The sequence below is a fragment of the Anolis carolinensis genome, chromosome 4 (genome assembly GCF_035594765.1).
Source record: "Anolis carolinensis isolate JA03-04 chromosome 4, rAnoCar3.1.pri, whole genome shotgun sequence".
Taxonomy (NCBI): Eukaryota; Metazoa; Chordata; class Lepidosauria; order Squamata; family Dactyloidae; genus Anolis; species Anolis carolinensis.
The window spans coordinates 197,936,476-197,961,082 of record NC_085844.1 but is presented as its reverse complement, the minus strand read 5'-3'; the positions used below and the strand labels follow the sequence as shown (position 1 = coordinate 197,961,082).

At 41.7% G+C, this 24,607-nt stretch overlaps 1 protein-coding gene across 3 annotated transcripts in view; it reads left to right on the top strand.

Annotated features, from left to right (window-relative positions):
* Nucleotides 1-740: 740 nt before the first annotated feature.
* The window catches only part of pik3c2b (phosphatidylinositol-4-phosphate 3-kinase catalytic subunit type 2 beta), a 107,231-nt gene continuing 83,364 nt past the window's right edge, over nt 741-24,607 (top strand). The window contains exon 1 of one of the 3 annotated variants that reach the window (XM_062978514.1): nt 741-1,021. The gene's annotated coding sequence lies outside the window, so the exon portion shown is untranslated. Of the gene's footprint in view, nt 1,022-2,705; nt 2,863-24,607 lie in introns of those variants that run through there. The other 2 variants (XM_003220408.4, XM_016993265.2) reach the window with 2 other exon arrangements.

The following is a 24,607-nucleotide window of genomic DNA, read 5'->3' as shown; positions in this document are numbered from 1 at the left end:
TCTACCTTCCTTCAGGAAACAACTGAAGACTTGGATGTTTCGGCAGGCCTTTGGAGATACAATCATTAATTAATCAGCCCCAGAGGGGTTTTAATAATCTATCCCATTTTTATTATTTTACCATTTATGTGTTTTAAATGCAATTTTTTATCCTGTATTTTTGTTTTAATTGATATATTGTATTACTGTTTTATCTTTTTATAGTGTGATTTGTATTATGTTGCCTATGTTTTGTTCTATGTTGTTTGGGCCTCTGCTCCATGTAAGCCGCCCCGAGTCCCCACGGGGAGATGGTGGCGGGGTATAAATAAAGTTTTATTATTATTATTATTACAACTTCAATTTCCAGTGGGACACCCAGCCCAATCTTTGCAGAGGATCAGGCACCTCTCTTCCAGAGGAGGCCACCCAAGTGTTTTGTAGCCTAACTTAGACATGCTTCCACATCTGCAATGCAGCATCAAAATGAAACTCAGCTGCAGGGGGGAGAGAGAGAGAAATGCGGGAGGGAGGGAGACGTGGACCAGGAGGGAAAGAGGGGGGCAATCCCGACGAACAGGAAAAAGCCGGGCAGTCCTTTTGTTTGCCCCCAATTCCCTCCCCGCCCCCAATTCCCTCCCCTCTCCATCGTCCAGCAAAGGGCTGGCTCAAGTCTTGCCCAGCCAGGGTCCAGGGGAGCGAGGCGCCCGGCCTCCGCAAGGGGGCGCCGCTCCTTTTCTTCCCTGCTCTATTGTCTGCTCACAAGCCCTCCCTCTCCTTCCCTGGTTCGCACTCGCAGAGGAGGCACACGCAGCCGGGCTGGCTTTGCTGGGTGGGAATTCGCTGGGTTTACCCGGGAGAGGAGCCGAGGCATCCCTCCTCGATCTGGGGGGATTTCCCCCTCATGCCAGATGCAGGGGGATTAGCAGCTCCCTCCTCCTCCCCCAGGAGCCCCTTTGGCATTGTGGAAGGCGAAGAGGGAGCGGCGGAGGAGAAAGCCCTTGGAAAGGCTGCAACCAGGAAACGGCTCTCCAAACAGCAGGTAGGAAGGACCTGGCCGGGGGTTGGGACCGCCGAGGTGAAGGGACCCTTTTTGAAGAGGTGGGAAAGGGGAATGTGGGGACGAAATGGACCCAAATAGGGAGCGGAGGAGGTGGGGAGTAGTCCCAGCCTTGAGGCAGACAGGGGGCCCTGGATATCCCTAGGCATCATTCACAGAATACTCTTTGACTACAAGTAGGCACCTTGTAAAATGCCGCAGCCATAGGTGCCTTCGGGATTTGTATGTACTGTACAGTGTCCATTGGTGTCTGCTGCGGTTTGGCTACAGAATACCCAAATCCGTAGGTGCTCAAGTCCCATGATGTGCATGTGGCTTAAATAAAATAGAAAAATCCAAGTTGGCATTTTGGAAATCATCATCATCATTTAATTACTTATTAATCGCCCTCCATCCACGATGCTCTAGGCGATTTACAAGATAAAATTGTAAAGGATAAAAATACATACATAAAAATATTAATAAAATTAACATAGATTAAAAGCTCTAGTAAAGAGTCAGAGGGAATCCGTGCAGGAGGAGGCCCGACTGTACTTGGAGAGAATAGAAAAGGCTCCCTAGCAGGTTGTTGCAGCCTCATAATATTGCAGTAGGAAAAATTCTCAGTGGGATGTGTTGTCGAAGGCTTTCATAGCCTGGAATTACTGGGTTGCTGTGAGTTTTCCGGGCTGTATGGCCATGTTACAGAAGCATTCTCTCCTGATGTTTCGCCTGCATCTATGGCAGGCATCCTCAGAGGTTGTGAGGTCTATTGGAAAGTAGTCACTGGGGTTTATATATTTGTGGAAGGTCCAAGGTGGGAGAAAGAGCGTTTGTCTGTTTGTGGCAGGTGTGAATGTTTCAATTGGCAAACTTGGTTAGCATTGAATAGCCTTTCAGATCTGGCTGTTTACTGCCTGGGGGAATCATTGAATTATAGAGTTGAAAGAGACCTCATGGGCCATCCAGCCCAACCCCCTGCCAAGAAGCAGGAAAATTGCATTCAGAGCACCCCAGACAGATGGCCATCCAGCCCCTACTTAAAAGCCTCCAAAGAAGGAGCCTCCACCACAATCCTTTGTTGGGAAATGTTAGCTGGCCCTGACTGATTCATGTCTGGAATTGCTCTGTTTTCTGAGTGTTGTTCTTTATTTACTGTCCTGATTTTAGAATTTTTAATACTGGTAGCCAGATTTCCTAATTTGGTAGGCAGAGGAATTCCAGACATGAATCAAATAGGGCCAGCTAACACCTCCCAAAAAAGATTCCCCCAGGCAGTAAGCTGCCCGACCTTGAAGCTGAAAGGCTATTCAGTGCTAATCAAGGTGGCCAGTTGCAACATTCACACCTGCCTCAGGCAGGCAAGAGTTATTTCTCCCACCCTGAATATTCCACAGATATATAAACCCCAATTGCCCAATTTCCAATTTACTTCACAACTTCTGAGGATGCCTGCCATAGATGCAGGCGAAACGTCAGGCATGCTTCTGAAACATGGCCATACAGCCTAAATAAACTCACAGCAAACCAATTGTCAGTGGGATCTTCTGAAACATTCAGTTCCTCCACTTATCTCACTTCCCCAGCTGCAGCTGTTTCACCCCCATCCCCTCTTTCTTTTCTTTCTTTCTTTCTTTCTTTCTTTCTTTCAAACAGGCTTTCACTTTAATTTTTTTTCTCTTGAAAGGAAAGCTTTAGTAACATGTGCTGCTGGGAGAGGTAAAAGTACTCCCTTGAAAAGGCACCTTCTGCATTCATTTTTCACATCCTCAACTGAGCGCCCTTGGCTTTGAAAAGAAGGATTTTGAGGAGGGTTAAAATGCAGAGAGAAGACCGTAAGAAAGGTGAGGGAAAGATTGCGTTGTTGGGAGAAAGTTGAATAAATAAGATCTGGACGGCAATATCATTGGTTTGATGTGAGTTTTCCAGGCTGTATGGCCATGTTCCAGCAGCATTCCCTCCTGACATTTTGCCCGCATCTATGCCAGGCATCCTCAGAGGTTGTGAGGTTTGTTGGAAACTAAGCAAGGGGGTTTTATATATCTGTGGAAGGTCCAGGGTGGGAGAAAGAACTATTGTCTGTTGTAGGCAGGTGTGGATGTTGCAACTTGTCACCTTGATCTTTCTCCCACCCTGGACCTTCCACAGATATATAAACCTCCCTTGCCTAGTTTCCAACAGACTTCACAATCTCTGGGGATGCTTGCAATAGATGTGGGTGAAACGTCAGGAGAGAATGCTTCTGGAACATGGCCATACAGCCTGGAAAACTCACAGCAACCCAGTGATTCTGGCCATGAAAGCCTTTGACAAGCAATATAATTCTTCTGCCAAACTTTTCCCAAGCTGGTTGGGCACAAGCACAAGATATTTCTGGCCTGCACTTTTCCCAAAAGCGTCTCACTGCAAACAGCCACACGCATCCTTTCACCATCAGATAAATAATCTGAGGAAAGTAAGAAAATCCCCTCCAGTTGAGTCAGATGTCAAGGTGGGGTTTATATTCCTAGAAAGTATTTGGGTCCTTTGATTCTCAAGGGCAGGAGGGTTTGGGTTTCTTCAAAATGTCCGGGAGCAAAGAAATCTCCTCCTCCCCTGGGATATTGGTTGCCAAGGGCATCCACATTGTTAGCTCTGATATTTCTTTGTCTGGTGTTTTTCTTTCCCTCCCAAATTACTCTGCTTTTCTGCATCATGAATATGTATTTAAAAAAAAAAAAAAAAAAAAAAAGCCCAGCTCTTGCATTTAGGAAAACATAAGGAGCTTATGATTTCTGTATGTGGAATGGTTTGTATGTAATTTATAGGGATCTTGCCATAATCCTGGTTAAAATGAGGAGGAGGAGAATATATCCTCAAGAAGAGGGGTATTCCTGTTTTTCTTTTCATGGAGGAGGAGGAGGAGGGGAGCCCTTGACCTACTAAGCGAAGAGGAATATGCCTTTTTTTGGAACAGGCAGAGAGGATGTTGGAGCTTCCTTTCATTGCTTTCCTCCTAACCTAGTCTTGCTTTGTTTTTTCCGCTGTGCTATAAATGCTAAGCAGAAAGGGATTAAAAGTGACATTATTATGCTGGATTTGGGAGAACGGGTTGCATATTTAATAGGCAGATGGAGAAAGGTCCCAACTCAGTGCTAAAATCATTATCATTATTATTATTAGTGTCAGGAGCGACTTGAGAAACTGCAAGTTGCTTCTGGTGTGAGAAAATTGGCCATCTACAAGGATATTGCCCAGAGGATGCCTGGATGTTTTACCAAGCTGTTGGAGACTTCTCTAATGTCCTCGCATGGGAAGCTGGAGCTGACAGACAGGAGCTCACCCCACTCCCCAGATTAGAATCTCTGACTTTTCAGAAGCAGTCCTGCTGGCAGAAGGGTTTAACCCATGGCACCACCGGGGGCTCCATTATTTATTATTATTATTATTATTATTATTATTATTATTATTATTATTAACTTTATTTATACCCCACCTTTCTCCCCGTGAGGACTCAAGGTGACTTAACAATCCACACTAGACAAGCTTGAAAAGTGCAATAGGTAAGGTAAAGGTAAAGGTTTTCCCTGACGTTAAGTCCAGTCATGTCTGACTCTGGGGGTTGGTGCTCATCTCTATTTCTAAGCCAAAGAGCCGGCGTTGTCTGTAGACACCTCCAAGGTCATGGGGCCGGCATGACTGCATGGAGCGCCGTTACCTTCCCGCCGGAGGTATTGATCTACTCACATTGGCATGTTTTCGAACTGCTAGGTTGGCAGGAGCTGGAGCTAACAGCGGGCGCTCAAGCCGCTCCCGGGATTTGAACCTGGCACCTTTCGGTCTGCAAGTTCAGGAGCTCAGCGCTTTAACGCACTTCGCCACCGGGTCTCCCTAAAAGTGCAATACAAAAGTTAAAAAACAATTAAATAGCAACAGTGTGGTAAAAGAGTGGGGTGAAATATCACCAATGCATTCCAGGTGCTATAGCAGCCTTTCTCAACCTGGGGGTCGGGACCCCTGGGGGGGGGTTGTGAGGGGATGTCAGAGTGGTCACCAAAGACCATTAGAAAACACACATTTCTGATGGTCTTTGGAACTCTTTTGGCAGAGAAGGCTGGATGTATGTGAACTACAACTCCAAAACTCAAGATCAATGCTCACTAAACCCATCCAGTATTTTCTGTTGGTCATGGGAGTGGTGTGTGCCAAGTTTGGATCAATTCCATCATTGGTGGAGTTCAGAATGCTCTTTGATTGTAGGTGAACTATAAATTCCAGCAACTACAACTCCCAAATGACAAAATCAGTCCCCCTCCAAACTCCGCTAGTGTTCAAATTTGGGTGGGTCGGGTATTTGCGCCAAATTTGGCCCAGTGAATGAAAATACATCCTGCATATCAGACATTTACATTATGATTCATAACAGCAGCAAAATGACAGTTTGGTAGTGAAGTAGCAACAAAAATAATGTTATGGTTAGCGGTCACCACAACATGAGGAACTGTATTAAAGGGTCATGGCATTAGGAAGGTTGAGAACCACTGTGCTATATGTTATGTTTCAGAGGAAGGAACTGGCAAACCCACCTCTGAAAATTCTTTGCCTAAGAAAACCCTTTAAAATTCATATGAAAGCTGTAAGGTGAGAAGCATCTTGAAGGCTCCGACACACTCAGGACCCTTCTACACTGCTATATAATTCAGATTATCAAATTAGAATAATCCATATTTGCTTTTAACTGGATTATATGAGTCTACACTATATGGCTGTGTAGAAGGGGTCACAGAATCAGAGTTAGCAAAGTGTGATCTTGAAGTAGCTCATAAACTCCTGCCAAAAATTAATCTATTTTTAAAACTACTAGAAACCTCTGGTTTTGGGTTTGTGTGTATGTCTCTGTGTTGAGCAGTCCACGTGGCCACCCAGAAGTTCCCAGAAAACTGGGCCTGTTGAAATTGCTCAACCCTGCTGCAGGCTTTCCCCCAAAATATTTCCCTTACGAGCCATCAAAAATAATCCAGATCGAATTGTAAAATTGCTCCTCGCTTTCATAGCCTTGTCCTTCTGTTCTGCTTTTATTCAAGATGCCAAATGGAAATGGTGTCTACAGATGGGCTGCTTCCACTTTTCATCTTTTTAGTGGGTGTATGCTGGCATATATCCCTTCACAACAAAGCAAGTTGCTTGATGTGTGTTCAGTTGATACAGACTTCAAAACCAGTCATGAGGAAATGTTTATTATCATCTGCAATGTTTTGTGGCTTCTTGAGCCTTTCTACCACAGGTATTTTTTTTTTAGGTAAAGCATCTAAGTAATTTCTCTACCAAATGTAATGAGTTCACTGCTGATAGAGCAGCTGGGAGTGATTGCAAGCCATGCTATTGATTTTGAGCAGCCTGTAGTAAAGGCCAATGGCATTAGTATCCATGTACATTTTTTCCATTTTAAAGTCAATCATGGGAGATTTATCTGTGCTGAAATCTGACTGGCAGGGCAAGATGTTCAGCCCAGCTTGTAAAGCTGTCCAGGTCAGGGCTCATTAGCTGCATTACCATGGATTTGTACAAACAAAATACATAGCATGTCTGCATTGTTTGCAGGAAAAAATGCCCAGCCTTTGAACTAAAGCTGAGATACATTTCAGGAGAGCAATCACTAAAACTGCATCCCATTATGTATTTTAGTAGAAATATATAGCACAAAGAATGTTTACTGAATATGTAGAATAAGTGACCAACTACCAATATCCTGCATGACAGCCCATACTCTTAAGCCCCATCTATGCTGCCATATAATCCAGTTTCTGAATCCAGGTTACTGCCTTGAACTAGATTATATTGCAGTTCAGACTCATGCAATCCAGTTCAAAGCAGATAATGTGGATTCAGATACTGGATTATATGGCAGTGTAGATGGGGCCTTGGATTGCTGCAGGGAAGGGTTGTTGAGCTATAGCTCAATGGAAGAGCGCATGCTTTGCTTGGAGAAGGCTTCATATTTAGTCCTTGCCATCTCCAAGGCTAGGAAAGATTTCTTTCTACAATGTGTCAATAACCAAGCATTTCCAAATATCAATGCTAAGATGTTTGGTATTCCTGGCATGCTGATTGGGGTTTTTAGGGTGGCTTTTAGGTCCAGCATTGTGTGACCTTAGGTTAGGAACTGCTGGTGTGATCAGCTAAATCAGTGGTTTTCAACCAGGTGTTTTGGCCTACAACTCCCAGAAATCCCAACCAGTTTACCAGCTGTTAGGATTTCTAGGAATTGAAGGCCTAAACACCTGGGGACTCACAGATTGAGAACCACTGAGGTAAATGAACTCACAGTAAGAATGTTTCCTATGTCCTAAAAGCACAATTGAAGAGCAGATAGGGTGGTGAATATGGCTGCATTGATGGAGGTCCTCAGACATTCACTTCAGATGTCCTTCTTGTTTGGGCATTCAGAAACTTTATCACACAAATGGGATGCAGGGCCTTGCTGCATACCTTCTACCTGGTGTGATTTAGGTTCCTCTTTGACATCTGCATGTGCAAGGTGAACATCTGTAGAAGGGACATGTACATCGTACTGTATGTGTGTTGGCTGTCTGTCTACAGAGATACTCAGGGATGCTGAAAGCAAGAGGTTTTCTTGTACAGCTGATGCCAGCACTAGAGAAGAGGAAGATACTTTATATCCTGCTTCCCTCTCCCATAAGACTGGGGCTAAAAGTAGCTCACAGTTTAAAAAATGCAATGCAATGAATGGTAACTATTGAAATAGAACTAAATTAAACACTTAGAAGCAAATGGTGTCATTGCAAACACTTAGAAACAAATGTTGTCATCGCTAATAGTCAACACAGATTTATTAAAAACAAATCATGCCAAACTAATCTGATCTCTTTTTTCGATAGAATTACATACTGGGTTGATGTAGGGAACGCCGTGGATGTAGCCTACCTGGATTTCAGTAAGGCCTTCGACAAGGTCCCCATGACCTTCTGGCAAACAAGCTAGTCAAATGTGGACTAGGCAAAACTACAGTTAGGTGGATCTGTAATTGGCTAAGCGAACAAACCCAAAGGGTGCTCACCAATGCGTTGTCTTCATCTTGGAAAGAAGTGACGAGTGGAGTGCCGCATGGTTCCGTCCTGGGCCCGGTTTTGTTCAACATCCTTATTAAGGACTTAGATGAAGGGCTAGAAGGCACAATCATCAAGTTTGCAGGTGACACCAAACTGGGAGGGATAGCTAACACTCCAGAAGACAGGAGAAGAATCCAAAACAATCTTAACAGATTAGAGAGATGGGCCGACACTAACAAAATGAAGTTCAATAGGAAAAAATGCAAGATACTCCACTTAGGCAGAAAAAATGAAATGCAAAGATACAGAATGGGGGATGCCTGGCTCGACAGCAGTACATGTGAAAAGTATCTTGGAATCCTCACGGACAACAAGTTAAACAGCCTACAATGTGAACGCGGTGGCAAAAAAAGCCAATGGGATTCTGGCCTGCATAAATAGGGGTATAGTGTCTAGATCCAGGGAAGTCATGCTCCCCCTCTATTCTGCCTTGGTCAGACCACACCTGGAATACTGTGTCCAATTTTAGGCACCGCAACTGAAGGGAGATGTTGACAAGCTGGAAAGTGTCCAGAGGAGGGTGACTAAAATGATCAAGGGTCTGGAAAACAAGCCGTATGTTGAGTGACTTAAAGAGCTGGGCATGTTTAGCCTGCAGAAGAGAAGGCTGAGAGGAGACATGATAGCCATGTATAAATATGTGAGGGGAAGTCATAGGGAGGAGGGAGCAAGATTGTTTTCTGCTGCCCTGGAGGCTAGGATGCGGAACAATGGCTTCAAACTACAGGAAAGGAGATTACACCTGAACATCAGGAAGAACTTCCTCACTGTGAGATCTGTTCGACACTGGAACTCTCTGCCCCGGACTGTGGTGGAGGCTCCTTCTTTGGAGGCTTTTAAGCAGAAGCTGGATGGCCATCTGTCGGGATAAAAGCTCTTAAAACAGTTCAATTAAAATAATACAGCCCCTCTTAGCCCATTCTGTAAAACCTTTCTGTATTAGTTTGCTAACAGAAAGGCAGCAAGGAGGGGGAAACTCTGGCCTTCCTGAAAGGAAGCTCTAGAAGTTAGGGGCAGCCACCAAGAAGCATCACCAGCGGTGCTTGTGATGGTGGTGGGACTGAGATAAGAGCCTCTCTTGATGATCTCGGAGCCCAGGCCAGGTCATTTTTTTATTGTGTCACAAGCAACTTGAGAACATATTGCAAGTTGCTTCAGAGACATTTCCCAGGGGACGTCTGGATGTGTTACCATCCTGCTGGGAAGCTTCTCTCATGTCCACACAAGCTAGAGCTGAGAGATGGGAGCTCACCCACATTGCCATTTCAAACCGGCAACCTTCAGGTCAGCAACCCAACTTAAGTCAGCAGTTCAGCCAATACAAGGGTTTAACCCATTGTGCCATGGCAACCCAGGGCGGCTCATATTGCCATCAGTCCAGACCAACATGACCAGCACTGAGAGTAATTGCATGTGTAGTCCAGAACACCTGGTGGGAAAATCATTGGAGGTGTCTGTTTTAGAGCAAACCAGTTGCTTATTCAGGCAGAGCCACAGTAATATTTATATTTTGGGTTATTTCCTCATGAACCATAGAAATCATCTAAATCAGTGGTTCCAAACCTTTGGTCCCCCAGATTTTTTGGACTTAAGATCATATAATTCCTAACAGCTGGTAAATTGGCTGGGATTTCTGGGAGTTGAAGTCCAAAATAACTGGAGAACCAACGGTTGGGAACTGCTGATTTAAATGGTAGTATGGGTTCCTCTTCAGAAAACAGATTGGGAAAATAAGTGTCATTTTAAAAGAAACTGAGAACTCAATCTAAGATCGTACTTCATAGAACTATAAGCAAGTTAAGGTTAGTAACTTTTTCCACAGCCTCACTACAGCCTTAAAATCCATCTGCCCAAGTACAATAATTGGACGAGAGTTTTGTTCTGTGCCAACAGTAAGGTTGGCTAGTGGAAATTTGATTACATTAACTGGAAGTTGGTCAGTTGTAAAAGTTTAATGCCACGAGACACTGACAGGCACCTGAGAATGGGAGCTATACAATATAATAGTTGTTGCTGCTGCGTGCATTCAAGTCATTTCTAACTTATGGCAACCCTAAAGTTGCCATATCATGGGGTTTTCTTGGCAAGATTTGTTCAGGGTGGTTTGCCTTTTCCTTCTAATGCTGAGAGACTGTGACTTGCACAAGATCACCCAGTTGGTTTCCATGGCTGAATGTGGATTCAAACCGTTTCCAGAGTCATTGTCCAACATTCAAAACATTATGCAATTGTGGCTTTTCAGCTATAATAGAACTTCTAATTCATTGGAGTTATGCTGTTAGTAAATTATTAAGATATTTTTCTCCTGTTTAGGGAGACATTTCTGCAGTTGTCCTTGGGTTCATCACTGTCCAAAGAGACAGGGACACAGTGCTGGTGACTGAGTAAAAATTCCAAGGATTGTTGCAAAGCCTTAGTGTAGTTACACTGCTTTTTGAGATGGTACTAATGTGCTATATCTGGAAATATGCCTGTGCTGTTGCCTCCTGATAGTAAGAACCAGATTTTCAGGCTTTGCCAGTGGGTGAATCTTGCTCTGTGTAGCTAGAGAAAAAATCCCACTTTTTCATTGGAACAGAATTAGGATTTGACTGGCACTATCATTGCTGAACATCTGGGGACCTCATCTTGAAGTCCTGTGCAGACCTGCCCCTTCTTGTGCATTTATTTCAGGGATGCTTATCGCTGCAGTATGAATTGTCATGCACAGCTGGTCTTTTCTGCAGAACTGAAACTTCTGCGTGGGAGATGAAAGACAGTGTCAGATGTGTGTCTTTCTCATGAGATTTCCAGATGGTGGCACATCAGGTAGCATAGGAGCCAAGAGATAACTGTAGAGTGCAGTGAAGCTTGCAGTAAATTTTGCTTAACCCAGCTGTGTTGCTAACATAGATGAGCAAGTTCAAATCTTTAAATCTTACAGACTCTGTAGATGTTTGCTGGGCACATGGGGTTAGCATATTTCAGACGAGATGGGGAAAACCTGTTATTTTGGGATACCACTTTCATAATATCCCACCTACCATAGCAACCTGAGGGTTTTTTCGCTGTGGATTTTGGGAGTTGCCCAAATGAGTAACTTTGCCAAATTCCAATGGAATTTCAGTCCAGTGGGAGATGGACAGTACTGAATGTGATGAATTCTCCAACAGAAGTTAGCAATGAGTCCCTTTTTTATAACCACCTGCCTCACTTTTTCAAACAACCTGTTCTGCAGAAACTCAAGGCCATGAGACAAAAAGAAAGACAGGTATAGAATTAGAACCTGTTATACACAAACACATATATTGTGCTAATGAAATGGACAGATTGCCTATCTAGGTTTCACCGTTAGAGTACAAGGGTACAGTAGAATAGCATCCTGGCTGCTCGACCAGATGCATTTATTAATACAAGATTGGAGCTCTTCCTGTTCTTCCCACTCCTTTAGTTCAACTATATTTGTTTCCTTTCCTGTTTTCATTGTTTTTCGTTTAGTGGTGGGATTGTTTTTTACTTGGTAGTTGAGAAGGAATAAAGCATATTGTGGAAATCACAGTTAAACAGATGGCCATGCATTGTGTGTTGGAATATCTGGCAGAGTTTGGAAAAGGCTCCCCCCCCCAAAAAAACCCAAAAAACTACTGGTTCCAGAATTTCCATTTATAATTGCTAAGGCATTCTGAGAGTTTTAGAGCAACTGGACACTTTTTCTAAATTCTGCATATATCTCACATTTTCCCTCAGGGATTGAAATGTCATAGTGGTGATTGGATTTTAAAGTAACAATGAGGCTAAGGCTAGTACTCTGCGGTCAAATAAAATGGACAGATAAAAGATCTGAACAAAATTATCATAGACAGGACCACAATTTGCAGAGTGACAGAATGCAGTTCTCTTTGCAAAGTGGCACATCATTCACTGATTCCTCACTGATTTCAAGGTTCTTGGAAATCTTGGATCCAAAACTCCAGTCAGTAATGTCTGGTAAACCAACAACAACAGCAACAATAGCAGCAACAACAACATAAAACTTCAATTTATGTTAGCAACCATGTTATATCTAATTCCTTGATTTTTTGCTTCTACTGAATTGTCTAATTTGCTCCTATAAGATAATAAGATTCTGGGAATTGGCTTTGAACATTGTGAATAATAGTTCACCTGAAGGCCCAACTAATCATTAGGCAAATATGGTTATATTGGTAAGTGCATGAGATTTGTCCTCCTCGAATTATGGCAGTGGTGGTGTTCAGTGGTTTAGCCAGCTAGTTATCAAATTTGGGTTCAGTGGTTTTCTGTCCCTCGCCAGTAAATAATTATTACACTATTACATATAACTACTGTAGCATTTGTTTTCCTCCCTGTTCCTTGCTGTCATTTTATACTTTGCAAATAATTCCGAATTCTTTATTTGTTGAAGCTTTTTTAAAAAAAGCTACTTAACAACTCTTACTTAAAAACACAGATCAAACTAACAAGTGCAGTTTCACCTTTTAAAGTTACAGTAGAGTCTCACTTATCCAACATTCTGGATTATTCGATGCATTTTTGTAGTCAATGTTTTCAATACATCATGATATTTTGGTGCTAAATTCGTAAATACAGTAGTTACTACATAGCATTACTGCATATTGAACTACTTTTCTGTCAAATTTGTTGTATAACATGATGTTTTGGTGCTTAATTTGTAAAATCATAACCTAATTTGGTGTTTAATAGGCTTTTCCTTAATCCCTCCTTATTATCCAACATATTCGCTTATCCAACACTCTGCCGGCCTGTTTATGTTGGATAAGTGAGACTCTAACTACAAATAAAATGGAGTTTGCTTCTACTACCCTTGACACTGCACTGAATCGGGAATAGGCATCATCTGGTGCAAAAACAGGATTGTAGATCTGAAAGTCAAAATAATAAAATGAACATCTGTAACCATGTACATGCCCTATTGACTACATCATGGGATGCTTATCTATTGTTGCACTTATATTCTGTTTTTCCTCTTACGAGCTCAAGGAGACATATATGGCTGTCTTTCACACTTTATTTTCACAAAAACCTTGTAAGCCAGGAAATCCTGAGAGTAAGTGACTGGCCCAAAGTCACCCTATTGAATTTTGTGCTCAGGACCAGAGTCTTGATGCTCTTAAGTCCCTGTACTACATTTTAACCACTACATTACACTGGATGTTAGATCAGAGGTTCTGCACTGCTAGATCTCTATATACATCTTGTGGGTTGCGTTGTTTTGGACTGTATCTCATATTTGGGCAGCTTTCACAGTATTTTTCAGCACATAGCCACTTGCCCTGTGTGGCACGTGGCACTAGAAAGAATGAAACCTACACATCTTTCAGTTTCCAGTGAAAATGGATTAAAAACATTTTTAGAGTGGTTGTTGCAGCAGGGGCACAGCGTGCCAGGGCAGCATGAAGCTGAGTTGGCATACTGGGGAATGAGCAGCCATTCCAGCTTACATCAGACTCAAGAAGAAAATATATTGTTTTACACTGTTTTGTATTGTTTTACACAATGTTACTTTGTTTTACATAGTAAATATATTATTTCATACAGAGTTACTTTGTATGGATTGAGTATCCAGTTTCGGAAATGTTTGGGAACATAAGTGTTTTGGATTTCAGAATCTTTTGGATTTTAGAATACCATGGGAATTCTGAGAATTATAAACCAGAAAAGTAAAATTTTCAAGCGTAAAACAACCAGCAATGACTAGCCAAGAGGAGGCATTTGATACTGAGACTTGGTGCGAATACATGCATTTTACACAGATCCAGTCCTTGCTTAGAGGACAGTGAAACAGTGCCTCCGGTTGGAGATGCTCAGAGGCAGCAGGCAAGGTGTTATAGGAGAGGAGTTGGTGTCATTTGGTTTGCTCTGCATCCCTCACATTACCTGCCTTCTGGAGTATCCAAGTATATGACTCCATTGCATTAATCTTTTGTATATGGCATTTGGGTGGGCACCATAATACCTTCAGCATTATGTTTTGAAAGACTGGTTTCCCAGCTTCTGCATCACAGGAAGACCCTTAAGATACAGGTTGGATGGAAAGTGAGTTAAACTGTTTGCTGAATGGTGAGAAGAGAAGCAGAAAAGCCTGGAAATGAAAGGTGCAACTCAGACACTGGAAGTGGATTCTCTTTATTCAAGTTTCAGTGTTTCCCTTCCTGGAAGAACTGAAACCCACTCTTTTTAATTTGGGTGGCTGAGGAAGGCTTCCTGATCTTGGAGCTTCTCCAGCGTAATGACCTTCAGAGTTTGGTTACTTCCTTAGTTTCAGTTATCAGTAATATCCTGTGTGTGTGTGTGTGTGTGTGTGCGCGCCTTCAAGACATTTGTTGACTTATGATGACCTCATGAATGTCATAGTTTTCTTAGGCAAGGAATACTCAGAGGTGGTTTCTCCAGTTCCTTCTTCTGAAGTACGACTTGTATCACCTGGTATTTATTGGCCTCTTAGTTGTTGCTTATTTTGCATATCATGTACAACAGAGACCCTCTTGCATACCTTTCTCTGCAGACTGATAAACCTGTGCTGCATCTTTCTCCCTTGCTCAGCTCAGCTGTTTCTAGAGCCATCTTCGTGAGCTGCAGTTCTTTTCCCCTGCGCTATAGGAGGTGGTGGGGAGGGGGAAGAGGGTGGGTTTGGTTGCAGATTCCCACAGACTTTAGCACAATCTTTCTGCTTGACTTCCCTTGTCTGCCCCCAAAGCTGAGCAGGTGGTGATCAGCTGCTTCAGAAACAGGAGCACAGGCCGCAGGCTGTTCCCAGTTGGGTTTTCATAACCCTTTAAGTGTGCAGACACATGTCTCAGATACCAGATGGGTTGCCCTTCCCCCGTCACGGCTCTCCTTTAATGTTCAGTCGCAGCCTCTTTGCATGAGGTTTCCTGCAATTATAAGCAGAAACTGAAGGATAGGGGTGGGGAGAAGGCGTGGACAGCAGCGATGGATTATCTTTCTGGCTTTGCTGCTCTTTCTCCGGATACCAGTTATCTTGCAGCACTTATCCAGTAGCCCTGTTGTAATCTGCACCAAAGCAATTGACATTGTGCTATGTCTAATGCAGTGAGTGCAGTGCAACAATGTTGGCTGATGCAGGGCTTGCCCGCTGCATGTGAGTAGCCTTAAGCAGAGAAAAGTAAGTTAGTAGGGAAGAGTGGAGACATTTCATTAATTCCTAATGAGCTAAAATGTCCAATTCAGTTGCATTTACATTAGAAGGCAAAATGTTTAACTATTTATGGCCACTAAAATTTAAGTGAAATTCCTACATTAAATGCCTTATGTGAATGATGTGCAAAAATGCCTCTCATGATTTTATTCCCCTTCTCCATCCCTGTTATAAAGCTTGGTTCTTGGGCCGGGGGGGGGGGGGGGGGGAGTAAAGAGCTGCATGAAGTTTTGGAAATCCCACTTCTCATCTGCTCCACCAAAAATCTTTCTCTTGCTTTCCTTTTCTCCTTTATATTCTCATCTCTAAGACCACTAGTCTTTACTGCAGCATGCCTCAAATGTTGGTCTTTCAGGTATTTTGAATTTCAGCTCTGGTCAGCTTGTCTAATATTCAAGGATTTAGGGAACTGATGTCCAAAACACCTATAAGACCAAAATTTGAGAACTACTGACTTACTAGATGTTTACATGAATCCCAGGAAAATGCTAGGTTTAAGAGCTTCAGACTGAGTTATATGAGACAGATGGTGCATGTCTATTTTGTGTCCCATGTAAATCGTTGGAAGACCATCGGAGTAAGTGGTTTAGAGCTTGTGACCTAAATCATGTAATTCCCCATTCCCAAGGGACTAACAAAATCAAAAAGTAATTTTGCAAAACAAAACATGCATGTGTACACAAACCCCAAGGGAACTAGGCCTTGGGGTAAACAGTTAGCTGGGAAATGAAAAACTTGTTGAAAAAAAAATAACATTGTCTATCAATCAAGAAATTCATTACTAATACAATCTGTGCCCATGAAGTGCCACTTAACTATCTAGTGCATAAATTTGGACTGAACAAAACTAAGAACTAGATATTGGAAATATTCACTTTCAACTCCCAGAAGCTTTTGGCCAGCTTGACCATGATTGGAAGAATCAGCATGGTGTATTGGTTAGGAGTTAGACTACAACTCTGGAGACCAGGATTTGCTTCCTCATTCAACTGTGCAAATCCACTGGGTGACCTTGGGTGAGTCACATACTCTCAGACCTCAAAAACCCAGAGTAGGATTGCCTTAGGATCACCATAAGTCAGGAATGACTTGAAGGCACACAACAACAAAGTCCAAAACTAATATTTCTGAACTTTGCAAAGTTTTCTGTTCCTTTAGTTCCATGGCGTCTGCTCTGACTGACAGACACTAGCATTCATGGTCATAACATCAATTGCTGCCTGAACCTTGTAGAACATGGGCACTAAGACACTGAAGCCTGGGGTCTTCTGCATGTAAAATATGCACTCTATTAAAACTACAGTTTTTACTTGAAGAAAAGCAAATTGGGGAGGTGGAGATCTGTATTGTCTGTGTATGTAAAAGACTGATCATGGGCCAAGGAATCCCTGCTCACAATTTTTTAGAGTTTCAGAGGTGATGCTCCCATCTTATGCTGGTGTATGGGCACTGTTGAGGCATAAGAGCAAATACTTCCCCACTCATTTCACAGCCATTTTGCCTTTTAAGGATATCACCACCCATTTCCTTGTTCCTCACTTTCCTTTTTGCCTGTTTCCATAGTCATCATTCCATACAGTTTACTTCCAGATCAAGCAGCTGTCAGATGTGTATAATGCTATAATCACATCTGTAAATTTTTAGCTGTAAAAATAATTTGAATGCATTCCTTAAAATATTTTGTAAGGAGGCACACAGTTGAACAGGTAAGCTTAGACTCCAGTTTATTTTTCTCTGTGACCAAATTATTCTGTTCCCCTACAACTCTGTCCCTCAAGCTGTAAATGAGAATGCCAGCTCAATCCATTGACCTTGCCATTGCTTACATGTGAAGTGATGAGTTTCTACTTGCTGGTCTAGTGTGTTTGACAGTTGGAAATAATGAAACTACCATGTGAATAGGGTTTCAGTAATGAATTGAATGAACTAGAATAAAGTCTGCTGATGTACATACACAAGAAGAATTGGCTTTATTAACCTTTGGCACCCATCTTCAGACCCAGACAGTAAGATATGGATTCTTAGTGTTGAGGCTGTTGCAGAGAGGTAGAGCTGGAGCAACATTATTCACTAGTCAGATTGCTTCATTCAATATGGGTAGAGGGATATAAACTAGGTCATAGAATGACTTATATATGATATAAAATGTCTTATCCCTGACCCCATTTGATTGGTAGAAGCTCTGTTCAAATGCCCTCAACTCTGTTTCAGAGCTGTATGTAGAGATATTGTCATCCACGTTCTCTCTTCCCTTCAGAACATTTGAGAAGAGCAATAGCTTTAAGTTGTGGATTCTTGAGAAGTTATAGTGTGCATTATCTGCCAGATTTAAGATTAAGCAACATGTACATACTTTGGAGGTCACTCACATGTCAAACAAGACCTTTAAAATTAAAAAACTTTATAGAGATCTCATTTCCATTCTATGGAGCATATGATCTTCCAGATAAAAGAATGGAAGTGATAACATCCATTGCATTCTGTGGAAAAGATGGTTTTGTGAAGTGATCCTTTGAGAGAAATTTGCCCAGGCTCCTTTCTTAGCATATCTCAGATCTAGAAGAATCATTGTGTGGTTTAGTGGTTTGTGTATTGATCTAGGACATAGGGGAAGCAAGACATGAATCCCCACCTGGACATGGATAACCTTGGGTAACCTCGCACAGGTCACACTCTTGGCTTCAGATGATGGTCATAGCAAAGACACTCTCAAAAAATATAGCATAGAGTACCTCCTGAAAGGGCCTCCTTGAGGTTCCCATGAGTTGGACCTGAGGAAGAATAACAGCAGAAGAATCTAAATCTGGAGAAGGTTGTATCTTTTGGTGCTTTTGAACTGAAACAAAACTTTCCCAAAGTTGTACAGAACAGAAGACCTGATCTTCAATGATCCTCTCTGTCTATTCTGTTCCTTCCATGCCATACCCCAAACTAATCAGGAGTGTCTCCCAACCTGCAGGAACAGTCCTTTTTGTCTTCACTAGTAAGAGAATCAAATTGTAGTGCCTCATTTTACTAGATAGGTATTTTTATTTAAACTCAAAGCCTCCCTTGGATACTGCTCTAAATTTCTAGGAATGCAGTAAGTGTTTATCTTGGCTCTTTATTTTCAAAGGATCTGGCTCTTTTTTTGTGGAAAAGATAGTATCCCATAGGAGAGCATGGACTTCTTACTGAAATGCACAGACAGATTCTTTATTTAACTCCCTTTAAGTGGATGAAAATGAAATGTGATCCTTGGAACTAAAAACAACCATGAGAGATAGAAAACTTTTGTATGCCTGTTTCTGAAGTGTGGTAGAAATCATTCTATACATGTTTTGCATTTTCTCATAGCTGCCTTATAAAGCATAGCAAAAATTTCTTCAGATAAATTCAACATGAGATTCTATAGATGTTTGCTCAGAAACAAGCCCACTTGAAATAAGTGACATTATTATTACTATAATTTACTAACTTCTATCCCGCTTTTTCCCCACGGGTGGGATTCAAAGCGGCGTATAAAAGTTAAAAAACAGAAATACATATACATCAATACATAAAATAAATAATCAACTAAAAAAATCATACCCCAAATTATAGCAAAAAATACATAGAATCATAGAGTTGAGAGAGATCTATTGGGTCATCTATTCTAACCTTCTGCCAGTGCAAGAAATGCACAGCCAGTTCATCCTTGGCAGATGGATATCCAATCACTCTAAAAAACCTCTAACAAAGGAGAGTCTGCCTCTTTCTGCAGTAGGCGGACAGGTAACTCTTAATGTTTAGTCATAATCCCCTTTCTTGTAATTTATACCTATGTTTGTGTGTGTGTGTGTGTATATACAGTAGAGTCCCACTTATCCAACACTCACTTATCCAACATTCTGGATTATCCAATGAATTTTTGTAGTCAATGTTTTCAATACATCATGATATTTTGGTGCTAAATTCGTAAATACAGTAATTACTACATAGCATTACTGCGTATTGAACTACTTTTTCTGTCCAATTTGTTGTCTAACATGATGTTTTGGTGCTTCGTTTGTAAAATCCTAACCTAATTTGATGTTTAATAGTCTTTTCCTTAATGCCTCCTTATTATCCAACATATTTGCTTATCCAAGGTTCTGCCGGCCCGTTTATGTTGGATAAGTGAGACTCTACTGTGTGTGTGTGTGTATATATATATATATATAGAGAGAGAGAGAGAGAGGTAAAGGTAAAGGTTTTCCCCTGTCATTTAGTCCAATCGTGTCCAACTCTGGGGGTTGATGCTCATCTCCATTTCTAAGCTGAAGAGCTAGCGCTGTCCGTAGACACCTCCAAGGTCATGTGCCGTACCTATTCATCTACATACATTTGCATGTTTTCGAACTGCTAGGTTGGCAGAAGCTGGGGCTAACAGCGGGCACTCACTCCGTTCTCGGGATTTTAATCTACGATCTTTCGGTCCGCAAGTTCAGCAGCTCAGCGCTTTAACACACTACGCCACAAGGGGCTCCGATGTGTGTGTGTGTGTGTGTGTGTGTGTGTGTGTGTGTGTGTGTCCTTGTCCCTCTGGGTTTAACATCTTATCTAATACATTGCCAATGCAAAGAAAAAAAAACCTATTTGATTACTACCCCCACCCTAATTTTTATTTTTACCTATTGAAATGAAAGTGGGCCTTGTTACTTTTCCGGGATATAGGTAGATCCTTGCTATGACATCACCAAAGAAAAATCTGTCTTGTGATAATTGTCTGGATACTTTCATAGAAAGTGGAAGAGCCACATTCCAAACCATGGGAACCCACCAGAAACCTGTGCATCTCATGGTTACTCCTGTTATATTGTGGTGATTATCTCTGAAAGGATCTGCTCCTAGTTGTCTGCTTCAATAATGATGAGACATTCTTCTGCCATTTCTCCTAGTAACAAGCATGCACATGTCCTTGCGGTAATTCAAGTAATTTCTCCCATCTCCAGCCAGTGCAGAGGCTGGAATTATAGGTTTCTGGTGGACAGCTCTTTCCCTTTTTTTCTATACCCATAACGTTTCCTCTATTACCGTAATAATAAAGGATTACAGATCTTTCTGTACTGTGATATCAAATATAAGAAATGTAATCTGTTTCTTGTTTGCTGCTGCTGCTCCTTCTCCACTCTTATTTTATTTACCATATTTACTCGAGTCTAATGCACCATTAAATCTAATGCACACCTTAATTTTCAAAACCCTGAAACTCCCCCCCCAAATGCTGCCGGATGTAATACGCAGTGCAAAAAGTACGCTCTTTGTAATTTGTCCCCAAAAGATGTGCATTACAGTTGTTGCCTGCTTAGTATTCCTTCACTATGAACAATTGTGTTAGAACACCAAAGTTTCCAGCAATGGAAAAGAAAACCTTGGTGTGCATCTATGCTGTAGAATGAATCCATTTTAATTACCTTAAATCAATGCTTTGAAATTCTAGGGATTGTAGTTTGACAATGTATTTTTCTCTACCAAAAAATACTGATGCCTCACCAAACTACAAATCCCAAGATTGCATAGCATTGAGCTCTAGCCATTTAATTAGAAATGACATTCCTCAAAGTGTAGGTCCCATTGTACCTCCTGAAGCAGTTTCCTCCTTTGCTTTGGCTCAGTACTAAGATTACCGTGTTCCACAAATCTAATGTAAATACAGTATTTACTATATTTGCGTAAATACAGTATATACTCCCCATTTAAATACCATCTCAAGTTGGCCTTCAAAATGAGTTAGCAAACTGTTACTAATGATAAATGAATACACAGCATTGCTATGCATGAAATAGGTTCTAATATTCTTAACTGGCTAATAGTAGTCTTTTCCCATTGATGTCACATATGTATCTCTACATATGCTTTGGAATCCCTTATGGCGGGCTTACGTATCAGTAGGCAGAGGTGGAAAGGAAATTTCATGTTGGGCATATTAATGAGGTTTCCATGAATTTACTCGAGGTGTTTCAGAATCAGATGTTTCCTTTGTTCAGTTTGTGATAATCAACCTGCAAAATATGTGCCCCAGCAGACATTATTCCAGTTCCCATTTGCCTTGGCCAGGTATTGTGGCCCTAGTAATTCATCAGCACCTGAAGGCTGTCCAAAGAAACTGCCATAACACTCTGAACACACTCATCTCATTTCAGAGTTGGGCCTGGTTAATAGTTGGATGGAAAACCAAGTATAGATTTTGTGTGTGTGTGTGTGTCAGGAGCAACTTGAGTCGCTTCTGGAGTGAGAGAATTGGCCGTCTGCAAGGATGTTGCCCAGGGGACGCCTGGATGTTTTGATGTTTCACCATGCTTGTGGGAGGCTTCTCTCATGTCCCCGCATGGAGCTGGAGCTGATAGAGGGAGCTCATCTGCACTCTCCCCGGGTGGGATTTGAACCTGGCAGCTTTCAGGTCAGCAACCAAACCTTCAAGTATAGATTTCTAGGTAGGACAGCTTTGACTCCCCAAATAATCATTCAGCTCTATTTAGAAATTATACATATGCCCTTTGTGCTTGCTATTTTTGAAGAAGCATCATGCGAGAAAGAGATGGGTTAAATGTAGATCAGGCAGACCCCCAGTGAGAATACCACATAAAGACAGGAAAGACGCCATTGAACAAGAAGGCTTGCTTCTATTGTTTGGCTTTTTGCAGAGGCAGAGCTCATGTATGCTGCAGTATTTTTTCTATTAGCTTTAGTCCTGACAGTGACTGCAGTGGCTTTGATTAAACTTCTTTCTGTTCATCTTTTGACTTCCAGCAGCTGCTAGGAGAAGTGGCTGTAGTTCCATTTCATGACGAAATTGAGGTTTGATGTTATTTTTCAGTCATGCAAGTCTCTTCTGCATTTAAGTTGCACTTCAGGTGGATGTTTAGTGGGAGGTCATTAGAAGAGACCTGTGTTTAATTTTCTGTTAAATCATTAAACTCTCTGGCATCTTTAATTTAGTCTAAGCTACTCTGTTTCCCTGAAAATAAAACAGTGTCTTATATTATTTTTTGCTCCCAAAGATGCACTGGGTCATATTTTCAAGGGATGCCTTATTTTTCCATGAAGAAGAATTCACATTTATTGTTGAACAAAAAATGAACATTTATTATATACTGTACAGTAGTTGTCATCACAAACCAGCATAACCAGACAAACTGTGAATCCTATCAAGAATGTCTTATTACTACCATTATTTCCATGTACAACAATCTATGGTACATACATTTACCAATCCTGTATGATCTGCGGGCATGCTTCCAAACAAAAACTTTGCTAAGTCTTACTTTTAGGGGAGGCCTTATATTTAGCAATTCAGCAAAACCTGTACTAAATCTTATTTTCAAGGGATGTCTTATTTTCAGGAAAACAGTACCATACAAGATTACTGTGAACATAGAAAGCAGTTTTATTATGGGATGCTGTGTGCTTTCAGGTCATTTCTGATTTATGACAACCCAAAGGTTTTCTTGGCAAGAGTTGTTCCACAGGTGTGACCTTGTCTTCATCTTAGGCTGAGATAGTGTGATTAGGGATTGAGATCCTGATCTCAGACATCCAGGGTTATAGACAGGAATCTTTCACATCATCTGCTTGTAAATTCATTGGCCTAAACTTTTAGGGGAAAAGGGCTATGGGATTTAACACCCCCCTCCCCGCCCAGCAGTTGGTCCTAGCCATATTGACAGGCTCACATTATGGCTTCAATTACAGCGGCCTATGCAGTTGTACTATAATGTTCGAGTTTCTTTGGAACTTTCATCCCGTTCACAAGTAACTGTTAGTTTGGGTATTTATTAACAATTTATACCCTGCCTTAAAGGATCTTTGCCCCTGACAAAGTGGCTTAGAGCACAGTCCTTCTTCATACAAGAGGACTGAGAGGGCCAGCAGTACATTGGTGAGCCTATTTAGTTGTCACACAAGTGTGACCATGCCAGCTTTACTCCATTGAGCAGCAAAGTGTGAACAGAGTATCAGAAGGAAAACCTTAATAAATGCTGCAAGAAAGCCTTGGCTTAGATCCAAGGTCAGCCCAGGCAGGCTTCCCCCATGGTGGGAAGAAGGAGTGGGCCTGACAGACCACACAAGCAGCTGTTTTCCACTGCTGAGACTAAGTGGAAAATCCAAGACATTGAAACGGGTATTCTGTTGCCCAGGATACTAGAAGAGTGAACTTCCAAATCAATTGAATTATTTTTGCCTGTGATTATCGAAAAGATCTTTTGAGGACTAAGGACTCTTAGTGCATCTTCTACATGTGTGAGAGCCAACATGGCATCATGGTTTCAGCATTGGACTAGAACCCTGGAGACCAACATTCAAATTCCTTTTCTGCCATTGAAATCCACTGGGTGCCCTGGTGCACGTCTCACTCTCTCAGCCTCAAAGGAAGGCAAAGGCAAACTCCCTCTGAACAAATCTTGCCACGTAAACCTCATGACATGGTCGCTTTGAGGTTGCAATAAGTCAGAAACAACTTGAAGGTACACAACTACCACTAATGCATTGTGTGAGGTAGATGATTAATAAGTATCATGGCTATACTGTTCTCAGGTATCTTTGTACATCTTTCCATTCAATAAATTTTGTTAAGTACATCTTTACTCGGATTTACTTTTTTATCAGGACTAGTCCTACCACTATGCAAAATGAAGCAACTGTCAGGTTACAGATGCTGTTGTACCTATGTCTCCCCTCTCCTTGGAGGACCACCAAGCCTGCCTTGCATTCCCTTAATATACTGGCCTGTAGTTCTTTGGTGATGGTAGAGGATCCTCATCCATAGCCAATACAGAATGACTTTTGTGCCTTTCACAGGCATGCAAAAATTAAAATAAATAAATCAGCATGCATTGTTTGTTGTGCAACCAGATAACAAAGAACATCTGCTGAAAAGCTCTCTTCTATTCAACCATTGATAGGAGAGCTGACTCCTAATTGCCAGGGTTGAAATAATGTTCAATTGCTAGACCAGTCCAACTTCGGTATACATCCCTAGAGTGTCAGGTGAAAATTCTTTCAGATTAGTCCCTTAAACTGGACATGACAGGAATCAAACTTTGACTTGTCTGTCTGTCATACTTATACTCTGTTCTGATCTATGTGCATTCCCCTCCTAATCCCTGTTTCTAAACCAGCGATGGGAATCACCCAATCTTCCAGATGTTGAACTGAAGCTTCTAGCACCCCTGGCCAGTATAGCCAATGGTGTAAAATGGTGGGAAGCAAGAGCTCTGCTGTGCAGTAGTTATCAGTCTTTCCAGATCCTAGATTTGTATATGATCTGAACATGCATTTTGTGATCCATTCTTACTTCTTTAC